Source organism: Scyliorhinus torazame, chromosome 2, assembly GCF_047496885.1.
Source record: "Scyliorhinus torazame isolate Kashiwa2021f chromosome 2, sScyTor2.1, whole genome shotgun sequence".
Lineage (NCBI taxonomy): Eukaryota > Metazoa > Chordata > Chondrichthyes > Carcharhiniformes > Scyliorhinidae > Scyliorhinus > Scyliorhinus torazame.
Window position 1 is genome coordinate 235,134,901 of NC_092708.1, and position 10,713 is coordinate 235,145,613.

Below are 10,713 nucleotides of genomic sequence, written 5' to 3' on the forward strand. Positions count from 1 at the left end.
ACTTCTGCTCCTACTTATGGTCTTACTCTCTGCTTTAAATCTCCCTGCCAATTGAAGAGCTCACTGCTGATGAACAAAATGCCCTTCACAGCTTTTAATATTTAATTTAATCGGCAGATGACAACACTCTGATTAGACCCAACATCCCACCTACATTTTATTCAGAATGATAGTGCAAAGGAATTAGAACACAGAACATAGAACGATACAGCGCAGCACAGGCCCTTCGGCCCACGATGTTGCACCGACATGGGAAGTCAAAAAACAAAAGCCATCTAACCTACACTATGCCATTATCATCCATATGCTTATCCAATAAACTTTCAAATGCCCTCAATGTTGGCGAGTTCACTACTGTTGCAGGTAGGACATTCCGCGGCCTCACCACTCTTTGTGTAAAGAACCTACCTCTGACCTCTGTCCTATATCTATTACCCCTCAGTTTAAGGCTATGTCCCCTCGTGCTAGCCATTTCCATCCGCGGGAGAAGGCTCTCACTGTCCACCCTATCTAACCCCCTGATCATTTTGTATGCCTCTATTAAGTCTCCTCTTAACCTTCTTCTCTCTAACGAAAACAACCTCAAGTCCATCAGCCTTTCCTCATAAGATTTTCCCTCCATACCAGGCAACATCCTGGTAAATCCCATCTGCACCGGTTCCAAAGCTTCCACGTCCTTCCTATAATGAGGTGACCAGAACTGTACGCAATACTCCAAATGCGGCCGTACCAGAGTTTTGTACAGCTGCAACATGACCTCATGACTCCGGAACTCAATCCCTCTACCAATAAAGGCCAATACTCCATAGGCCTTCTTCACAACCCTATCAACCTGGGTGGCAACTTTCAGGGATCTATGTACATGGACACCGAGATCCCTCTGCTCATCCACACTTCCAAGAATTTTACCATTAGCCAAATATTCCGCATTCCTGTTATTCCTTCCAAAGTGAATCACCTCACACTTCTCCACATTAAACTCCATTTGCCACCTCTCAGCCCAGCTCTGCAGCTTATCTATGTCCCTCTGTAACCTGCAACATCCTTCCGCACTGTCGACAACACCACCGACTTTAGTGTCGTCTGCAAATTTACTCACCCACCCTTCTGCGCCCTCCTCTAGGTCATTGATAAAAATGACAAACAGCAACGGTCCCAGAACAGATCCTTGTGGTACGCCACTTGTAACTGAACTCCATTCTGAACATTTTCCATCAACCACCACCAATTCAGTGAGCCAATTTCTGATCCACATCTCTAAATCACCCTCAATCCCCAGCCTCCGTATTTTCTGCAATAGCATACCGTGGGGAACCTTATCAAACGCTTTACTGAAATCCATATACACCACATCACCATTATAAATCTTGTCTCTTATAATCCCCTCCAAGACTTTACCCACAACAGACGTGAGGCTCACCGGTCTATAGTTGCCGGGGTTGTCTCTACTCCCCTTCTTGAACAAAAGAACCACATTTGCTATCCTCCAGTCCTCTGGCACTATTCCTGTAGCTAATGATGACATAAAAATCAAAGCCAAAGGCTCAGCAATCTCTTCCCTGGCTTCCCAGAGAATCGTAGGATAAATCCCATCGGGCCTCGGGGACTTATCTATTTTCAGCCTGTCCAGAATTGCCAACACCTCTTCCCTACGTACCTCAATGCCATCTATTCTAATAGCCTGGGTCTCAGCATTCTCCTCCACAACATTATCTTTTTCCTGAGTGAATACTGACGAAAAATATTCATTTAGTATCTCGCCTATCTCTTCAGATTCCACACACAACTTCCCATCCCAATCCTTGACTGGCCCTACACTTACCCTAGTCATTCTTTTATTCCTGACATACCTATAGAAAGCTTCTGGGTTTTCCTTGATCCTACCTGCCAAATACTTCTCATGTCCCCTCCTTGCTCGTCTTAGCTCTCTCTTTAGATCCTTCCTCGCTACCTTGTAACTATCAAGCGCCCCAACTGAAACTTCACACCTCATCTTCACATAGGCCTCCTTCTTCCTCTTAACAAGAGATTCCACTTCTTTGGTGAACCACGGTTCCCTCACTCGACGCCTTCCTCCCTGCCTGACCGGTACGTACTTATCAAGAACACGCAGTAGCTGCTCCTTGAACAAGCTCCACATATCCAGTGTGCCCAACACTTGCAGCCTACTTCTCCAACCTACCCCTCCCAAGTCATGTCTAATGGCATCATAATTGCCCTTCCCCCAGCTATAACTCTTGCCCTGCGGGGTATACTTATCCCTTTCCATCACTAACGTAAACGTCACCGAATTGTGGTCACTGTCCCCAAAGTGCTCACCTACCTCCAAATCTAACACCTGGCCTGGTTCATTACCCAAAACCAAATCCAATGTGGCCTCGCCTCTTGTTGGCCTGTCAACATATTGTGTCAGGAAACCCTCCTGCACACATTGTACAAAAAACGACCCATCTAATGTACTCGAACTATATCTTTTCCAGTCAATATTTGGAAAGTTAAAGTCTCCCATAATAACTACCCTGTTACTTTCGCTCTTATCCAGAATCATCTTCGCCATCCTTTCCTCTACATCCCTAGAACTATTTGGAGGCCTATAGAAAACTCCCAACAGGGTGACCTCTCCTTTCCTGTTTCTAACCTCAGCCCATACTACCTCGGAAGAAGAGTCCCCATCTAGCATCCTCTCCGCCACCGTAATACTGTTCTTGACTAGCAGCGTCACACCTCCCCTTTTTTGCCTCCTTCTCTGAGCTTACTAAAACACCTAAACCCCGGAACCTGCAACAACCATTCCTGTCCCTGCTCTATCCATGTCTCCGAAATGGCCACAACATCGAAGTCCCAGGTACCAACCCATGCTGCCAGTTCCCCTGCCTTATTTCGTATACTCCTGGCATTGAAGTAGACACACTTCAAACCACCTACCTGAACACTGGCCCCCTCCTGCGAAGTCAAATCTGTGCTCCTGATCTTTATACTCTCAATCTCCGTACCCTAAAACTACAATCCATGTTCCCATGCCCCTGCTGCATTAGTTTAAACCCCCCGCCCCAAAGAGCACTAACAAATCTCCCCCCCAGGTTATTTGTGCCCCTCAGGTTCAGATGTAAACCATCCTGTCTGTAGAGGTCCCACCTTCCCCAGAAAGAGCCCTAGTTATCCAGAGATCTGAATCCCTCCCGCCTGCACCATCCCTGTAGCCACGTGTTTAATTGCTCTCTCTCCCTATTCCTCATCTCATTATCACGTGGCACGGGCAACAACCCAGAGATAACAACTCTGTTTGTTCTCGTTCTGAGCTTCCATCCTAGCTCCCTGAAAACCTGCCTGACATCCCTGTCCCCTTTCCTACCTATGTCGCTAGTGCCAATGTGGGCCACGACTTGGGGCTGCTCCCCCTCCCCCTTAAGGACCCGGAAAACACGATCCGAGACATCACGTAACCTTGCACCTGGGAGGCAACATACCAAACGTGCGTCTCTCTCGCTCCCACAAAATCTCCTATCTGTGCTCCTGACTATCGAGTCCCCAATTACTAATGCTCTGCTCCTCTCCCCCCTTCCCTTCTGAGCAACAGGGACAGCCTCCGTGCCAGAGGCCCGTACCCCATGGCTTACCCCTGGTAAGTCCCCCCCCCCACAAGTATCCAAAGCGGTATACTTGTTACTCAGGGGAACGACCGCAGGGGGTCCCTGCACTGACTGCTTCTTCCCAGTCCCTCTTACAGTTACCCATCTATCTCCAATCTTTGGTGTAACTAATTCCCTGAAGCTGCTATCTATGATCCCCTCTGCCTCCCGAATGATCCGAAGTTCATCCAACTCCAGCTCCAGTTCCCTAACTCGGTCTTGGAGGAGCTGGAGATGGCTGCACTTCCTGCAGGTAAAATAAGCAGGGACACTAACGGCATCCCTCACCTCAAACATCCTGCAGGAGGAACATTGCACTCCCTTCCCTGCCATCCCTCTAACTTCCAACCAAGATCTGATTAATAAATTTAAAAAATTTAAAACAATAATGTAAATATGGCACTTACCTCACACCAATGGGTCTTATTATTAGGTTAGAGGAGGAGGGCGGGTGAGAGACACTACACGTGTAGTGTCTCGGGTTTCCTCTCCACCAGAATCTATTGGTGTGGGGGGGGGGAGAACCTTCCCAGAAGTCCGCGGGGCGAACTTCCGGTTCCGGGTCGAACTTCCGGTTCCCGCCTTATATAAAAAAATAAAAATAAAAAATAACACAGAAAAGAAGAACAGAAACGAGACCAGGTAAGTGTTTTTAAAGCAGATACTCACCTCCCGACAGGCCCCTGCACGCCGCTCCCGCCGAAATTCTAAGGGCTGCTCCTGCAAAGTAAGTGTTTTTAAAGCAAATACTCACCTCCCGACAGGCCCCTGCACGCCACTCCCACCGAAATTCTAAGGGCTGCTCCTGCAAGGTAAGTGTTTTTAAAGCAAATAACTCATCCAGCTTCTATTGTGTCGTGTTGGGTGTTCCGATACACAAACGAACCAACACGGTTGTAGACGGTACAACTTTGTTTTATTATTCTGTACAATAATAACTATTAACGTCTGGCTGTGGTTCGTACTTCACCAGCTAACCTGTGGACCCAGCCCTAGCACTATCTTAGTGAGGCACACAGCACATGGTGTATGTCTGAGTGGCACGCTGTGAGCTCTGTGCTCTGAGCTGTCTCCTGGTAGAATGAGCGGGAACTGTGGTGTTCCCTGTTTTATAGTGCGTGTGCTCTCACTGGTGATTGGCTGCGATGCTGTGTGTGTGTTGGTTGGTCCAATTACCTGTCCATCAGTGTGTGTGTGTGATTGCACCATGATATGTTAATGTGGATATCATGACATATTGAACAGTTGCCGTGAATCTGCACTCATTACATGTAGAGGATTCAGGATATTCAAGGCTGAGTTAGACAGCTTTATGACTGACATTTAAGGGAGTCACGGGTTTTTCGGCAGTGGAAGCGGCCCATCAGTGGGATCTACTGGTCCCGTCATTGTCAACGGGATTTCCCATTGATAGCACCCCTCATTGCCGGGAAATGCGGGCGATGGCATGGGACCACAATTTCCTGCCGGTGTGCAACCCCATGAAAGTTTGACTGATGATTGCTCGTGTATGCGTGTGCTGATAAGTGTAATGCCTACCTCTGCATTCTGCTCGCTACTAGTGATGGAATTCCAGTATGAGATTCAAAAACTGTTGCTAATGGACGATAATGGGTTAATAAAGTGAAGTTCTTCCCATACAGGAATTGGTAGAACCGTTATATTTCAAAAATGATTCCTAGGGCTTCTTTCTCTATTTGTGCAAAATTGCTTTTGGCTTTATTCAAAGTCCTGGATGAGAAGGCTTCTCTTCATTTGTGGACATTATCTGGGAAACCACCATCTCCACCCCATTGGTGATGCATCACATGCCAGTTGCAGGGGTAAATTTGGATTAAAACCTATCAGGACTTATGGCTTGAGTAGCGCCTCTTTGGTAAGCATGAATGCTCTCTCACATTGATCCCTCATTTTCACTTTTTATTTTGACACAGTAGATTGTGCAAGGGTTTAGAACAGTCACCAGATTAGGGACAAACCTTCTGTTGTAATTTTGTAAGCCTAAGAAAGATCAAAGTTGGTTGACATTTTGAGGTGCATGTTCCTCGGTAATGCTTGACACTACATTTAAAAATTCACATACATCAACTGATGGTGGGTAATATCATGGGCATTTCTATTATTATAAACATTTGTAAAATAGCAGAGCATCATGAAGTTTAAATACAGTGGTAATTTCAGAGTTGCTTTTGGTGTAAACTATTAAATTGGGACTGAGTCTGTATTTCCAGTATGGTACTGAGAGATTGCTGCATTGTCAGAAATGCCGCCTTTCAAAGGACAAGCAATGCTAAGGCACCGTCTACAGCAGGAATTAAGAATCACATGACACAATGGGATGAACCGTACCAGAATTTGGTAAAGTGTCAGGCTCAGATTGAAAGCCGCTCTGTAACTCCCCACTGGCACAGACCAATTTTCTCTCCAATTCTAAGAGAAAAAAAAAACAGGGTGCGGTTTATGCCATCACTCTGGTGGGCAGAGCCTAATAGAGCCGCTCCACAGAGATAATAATAATCTTTATTGTCACAAGTAGGCTTACATTAACAGTGCACTGAAGTTGCTGTGAAAATCCCCTAGTCGCCACATTCCAGAGTCTGTTCAGGTACACGGAGAGACGTTTCAGAATGTCCAAATTACCTAACAAGCACGTCTTTCGGGATTTGTGGGAGGAAATCAGAGCGCCCAGAGGAAACCCACGCAGGCACGGGGAGAACGTGCGGACTCCACACAGACAGTGACCCAAGCCGGGAATCGAACCAAGGCGCCCTGATCAATGCTGCAGCTTAACGGCCCTCAGCCCCCATCATGGAGCTATTGGGGGCTCTCCCTCAACTCCCGACAATCCTAGCCACCATTCCATCCCCCCCTCCCCCCCAGACATTCATCGTCAGCAATCCAACCCACCCACCCCCCGTGACATTCACCATTGGCAGTGCACGCCCACAAACACTGCAAAGACATCGCCGGGAATCTATTTCTCCCCCCCCCCCCCCCCCTCAGTGTTCGCGCTCACCCCCTACCATACATAAATGCACCCCTCTCCCATGGGGCTCCCGTTAGGGCCTGTTCTGGCACAGCCCCCTGCCATAGGTTGGCACAGCCAGGTTGGCATGGTATAGAGAGGATTTGAGGGTGGTGGGAATCTGGAACTCACTGCCTGAAAGGGTGGTGGAGGCAGAGACCCTCATAATATTTAAGAAGTATTTTGATGTACACTTGAAATGCCAAGGCATACAAGGCTATGGGCCAAGTGCTGGAAAATGGGACTAGAATAGTTAGGTAGTTGCTTTTGACCGTCGTAGATGCAATGGGCCAAGGGGCCTATTCTGCGCAGACCTTCATGACTCTATGACCTGAGTCGCCATTAATGGCAGGACCTGACAATTGTGTCAGCGGAAAACAGACTTTTTGCCTTCCTCCACATTTTCCAAACTCGCCCACCATTACGCAGAGGGACTGAAAAATCCAAACTTTTACAATGGTCTCGTTTATTTTGAGCGGTGTGGTCCATTCATCAGCTTTTTTCACCATCTGAATTTTTAGTGCTTTTTGTCGTCCAGCATTTTCATTAATTATGTTCACAAAGACAGAATTTTCAGAGCAAATTGTTTCATCATGTATTTCATGTTGCATGTTCATGGCTGCACTTTGTATAATTGATGAATCACTAGTTTTTGTAGCCTTGGCTATTACATTCACACTCTTTGGTTGCTGTCTTCGTTCATTGAACATGCATTGCTGCACAAAATGATTTTTTCTTGCACATCGGGCACAAGGCTTGCTGAATGCAGGGCATTTTCTTAGATACTGTGTGTTTTGCCCCCCCCCCCCCCCTTCCGGTACAAAATGGCGTGCTCCGAAATGTTTTTAAAATGGTCGCCACCCAGACCACATTTCTGATTTTGCTGCGACACAGCAAAGATGGCGTCAGTCGTGCCCTCCTTTTTCCCGCCACTTTCTCGGGTCTGGTCTCAGTGATCTACTTTTGTGCTATCTCACTGGCGTTGCAAATTTTGATGGCATCTGCTAGTTTTAAATCACTTTCCCTCAGCAATCACTCGCATAATTTATCACATTGTAAACCGTATACAATTTGGTCTTTTACCAATGAGTCTCCCTCCGAAGTGAACTGAAAATTATTATACAGGTCAATTGCTTGGGGCCGGCTACTCTCATTAAGAGTACTGTTTTACTCTTGTCAAAGCTTCTTGGAGACCAAGACCTTGCACGACCTGTTGCTTGAAAGCACGCCAGTTTGCATCTACATTACCAGTCGTGAGCAGTTGGGCTGGGAGTCTTCAATGCTTCTGTTATAACCTGCCTGCTTACCATTGGCTGGAGACTAATGACAATCCCACAATCCTGTAGGAGTATGAGCTTCCCCAATGAGGGGGGCGGAGAAACCATTAGTAAACTCCATGTATAAATAAAGCTGGCCAGTTTGGAACCAGCATGAAGGAGTGTGCAGCAAGGGAAGTTGCTGCTGCTATTATATATATATATATGTTATTGTAAATAAATGTTATTACTTTGTATCCTTAAAACTCGTGCTGGATTCTTCGTGGCCCTCACAAAACTGGCGACGAGGGTTAAAGTGAATAGCTGTCTACACTGCTGAAGCCACCTCCCTGGATTTTTGGGGGACAGGTTGGAAGTTGTTTTCTATTATACCATGCCTCTGTACGGACGTTTGGATGTTTTTGATGCTGCGCTGAAAAGCTGGAACCAGTACGCACAACGGATGAGATACTATTTCCGGGCAAACAATATCACCGAAAACGAGCGCCAGGTGGTCATATTGCTCACCGCCTGCGGCCCGCATACATTTGGGGTGATTAGGAACCTTACGTACCCAGCTGCGCCGGACACCAAAACGTTTGATGAACTTGTGAATTTAGTGGGGCAACATTTTAACCCAACCCCGTCCACGATAGTCCAGCGTTACCAGTTTAATACTGCTGAGAGGACCCCAGGAGAATCCCTTGCCGACTTTCTATCCAGGCTATGCAGGATTGCGGAGTACTGTGACTATGGTGAGACCTTGTCAGAAATGTTACGCGACCGTTTGGTTTGTGGTATTAACAATGCAGCCACCCAGAGAAAGTTGTTAGCTGAGCCAACATTGACTTTTCAACAGGCCATTCAAATAGTATTGTCCTGAGAGAGCGCAGAACAAGGAGTGCAGGAGCTTCAGGGAATGGAGGTGCATGCCTTGGGGGGCAACCCCTTCCGTCCGAAAACGTCCCCCGCACTCCTGCGGTACCTTGGGCGAGACGACATCTGGATCGACGCCAGTGGCCGTCAGACATTCCTCCCCAAAGGGAGCCTTCTCCAGCACCAATGGATGAGGAGCCATGTCCGTGTCAGACTTGTAAGCGCCGACCCCATCGCGGACGCCGTTCCTGGGGGGCGCCAGAGGCGCCATCGTTCTGACCGAAACTGGGACCAGCCCAGGGGCCGTACCTTCCATGTGGATGAACCTGCGGCAACTACTCCTGAGGACGTGGAGACGGAGGACGACTGCCTGCAGCTGCATTGTGTGGCAGCTCCCCGTGTGGCCCCCATTAAGGTGACAGTACGGGTCAGTGGTCACCCGCTTGAGATGGAGTTGGACACTGGCGCAGAGGTCTCCGTGGTCGCCCAGAGGACATTCGACCGCATCAAGCAGGGTATACAGACACTTACATTAACCGACTCACAGGCCAGGTTGGCCACCTACACGGGGAAACCACTGGACATTGCAGGAACTACAATGACCCCTGTTGTTTATGGACGCCAGGAGGGGCGTTTCCCACTTATCGTCGTGCGCGGCCATGGGCCCAGCCTGTTGGGTCGGGACTGGTTGCGCCATTTGCAGTTGCAATGGCAGCACATCCTCCAAACAGTTTCTGGAGGGTTGACTGAGGTGCTAGGACGATACCCAGATGTATTCCAGCCCGGTTTGGGGAAAATAAAAGGGGCCGTAGCCCGTATCCAAGTCGAACCAGGAGCCACGCCGCGCTATTTCCGGGCGCGCCCGGTGCCTTACGCCTTGCTCGAGAAGGTAGAAGGGGTGCTCACTCGTTTGGAGAGTTTGGGTATTATTAGGCCCGTCTGTTTCGCTGACTGGGCAGCACTAATTGTACCTGTAATGAAGCCAGATGCCACAGTTCGCTTGTGTGGCGACTATAAACTTACAGTGAATACGGCTTCCCGACTCGACCGATATCCAATGCCTCGCATAGAGGATCTCTACGCGAAGCTTGCAGGCCGACTCTCGTTCACAAAATTAGATATGAGTCACGCCTACCTACAGTTGGAGCTGGACCCTGCCTCCCAACCATATGTAACGATTAATGAATGTACTGTATGAATATACACGGTTGCCCTTTGGAGTATCCTCTGCCTGCGCTATTTTTCAACGTGTTATGGAGGGCATTTTGAGAGGTTTACCGCGTGTCGCTGTCTACTTAGATGACGTTTTGATTACAGTGATGTCGGAGCAGGAACATTTGGAAAATCTGGAGGCTGTCCTTAGACGCTTTTTGGAGGCTGGAGTCCATTTATGTCACACAATGTGTGTCTTTCAGGCAAAGGAAGTAGTCTCCCAAGGTTATCGGGTGGACCGCGAAGGTCTGCACCCCATCGCAGAGAAGGTGCGTGCAATTCAACAGGCCCCCGCACCGACCGACACTTCGCATCATCGTTCTTTTCTCGATCTCGTAAACTATTACGGGAAGTTCCTCCCCAATCTGGCAACTACGCTGGCCCCTTTGCAGCTTCTGCTAAAGAAAAATCACACCTGGGTTTGGGGTCAGCCGCAAGAAACCGCTTTCCGGCTGGTAAAGCAACAATTGTCGTCGTCTGGGTTACTAACCCACTATGATCCTGGAAAGCCTTTGCTCGTCACATGTGATGCATCCCCGTATGGTATTGGGGCCGTCCTGTCCCACAAGGTGGAGAACGGGGCCGAGCGACCGATAGCTTTCGCCTCCCGCACATTGACTGCAGTGGAGAAAAAGTACGCGCAGATCGAGAAGGAGGGCCTGGTAGTGTTTTTTGCGGTGAAATGCTTCCACCAGTACTTGTATGGCCGCCATTT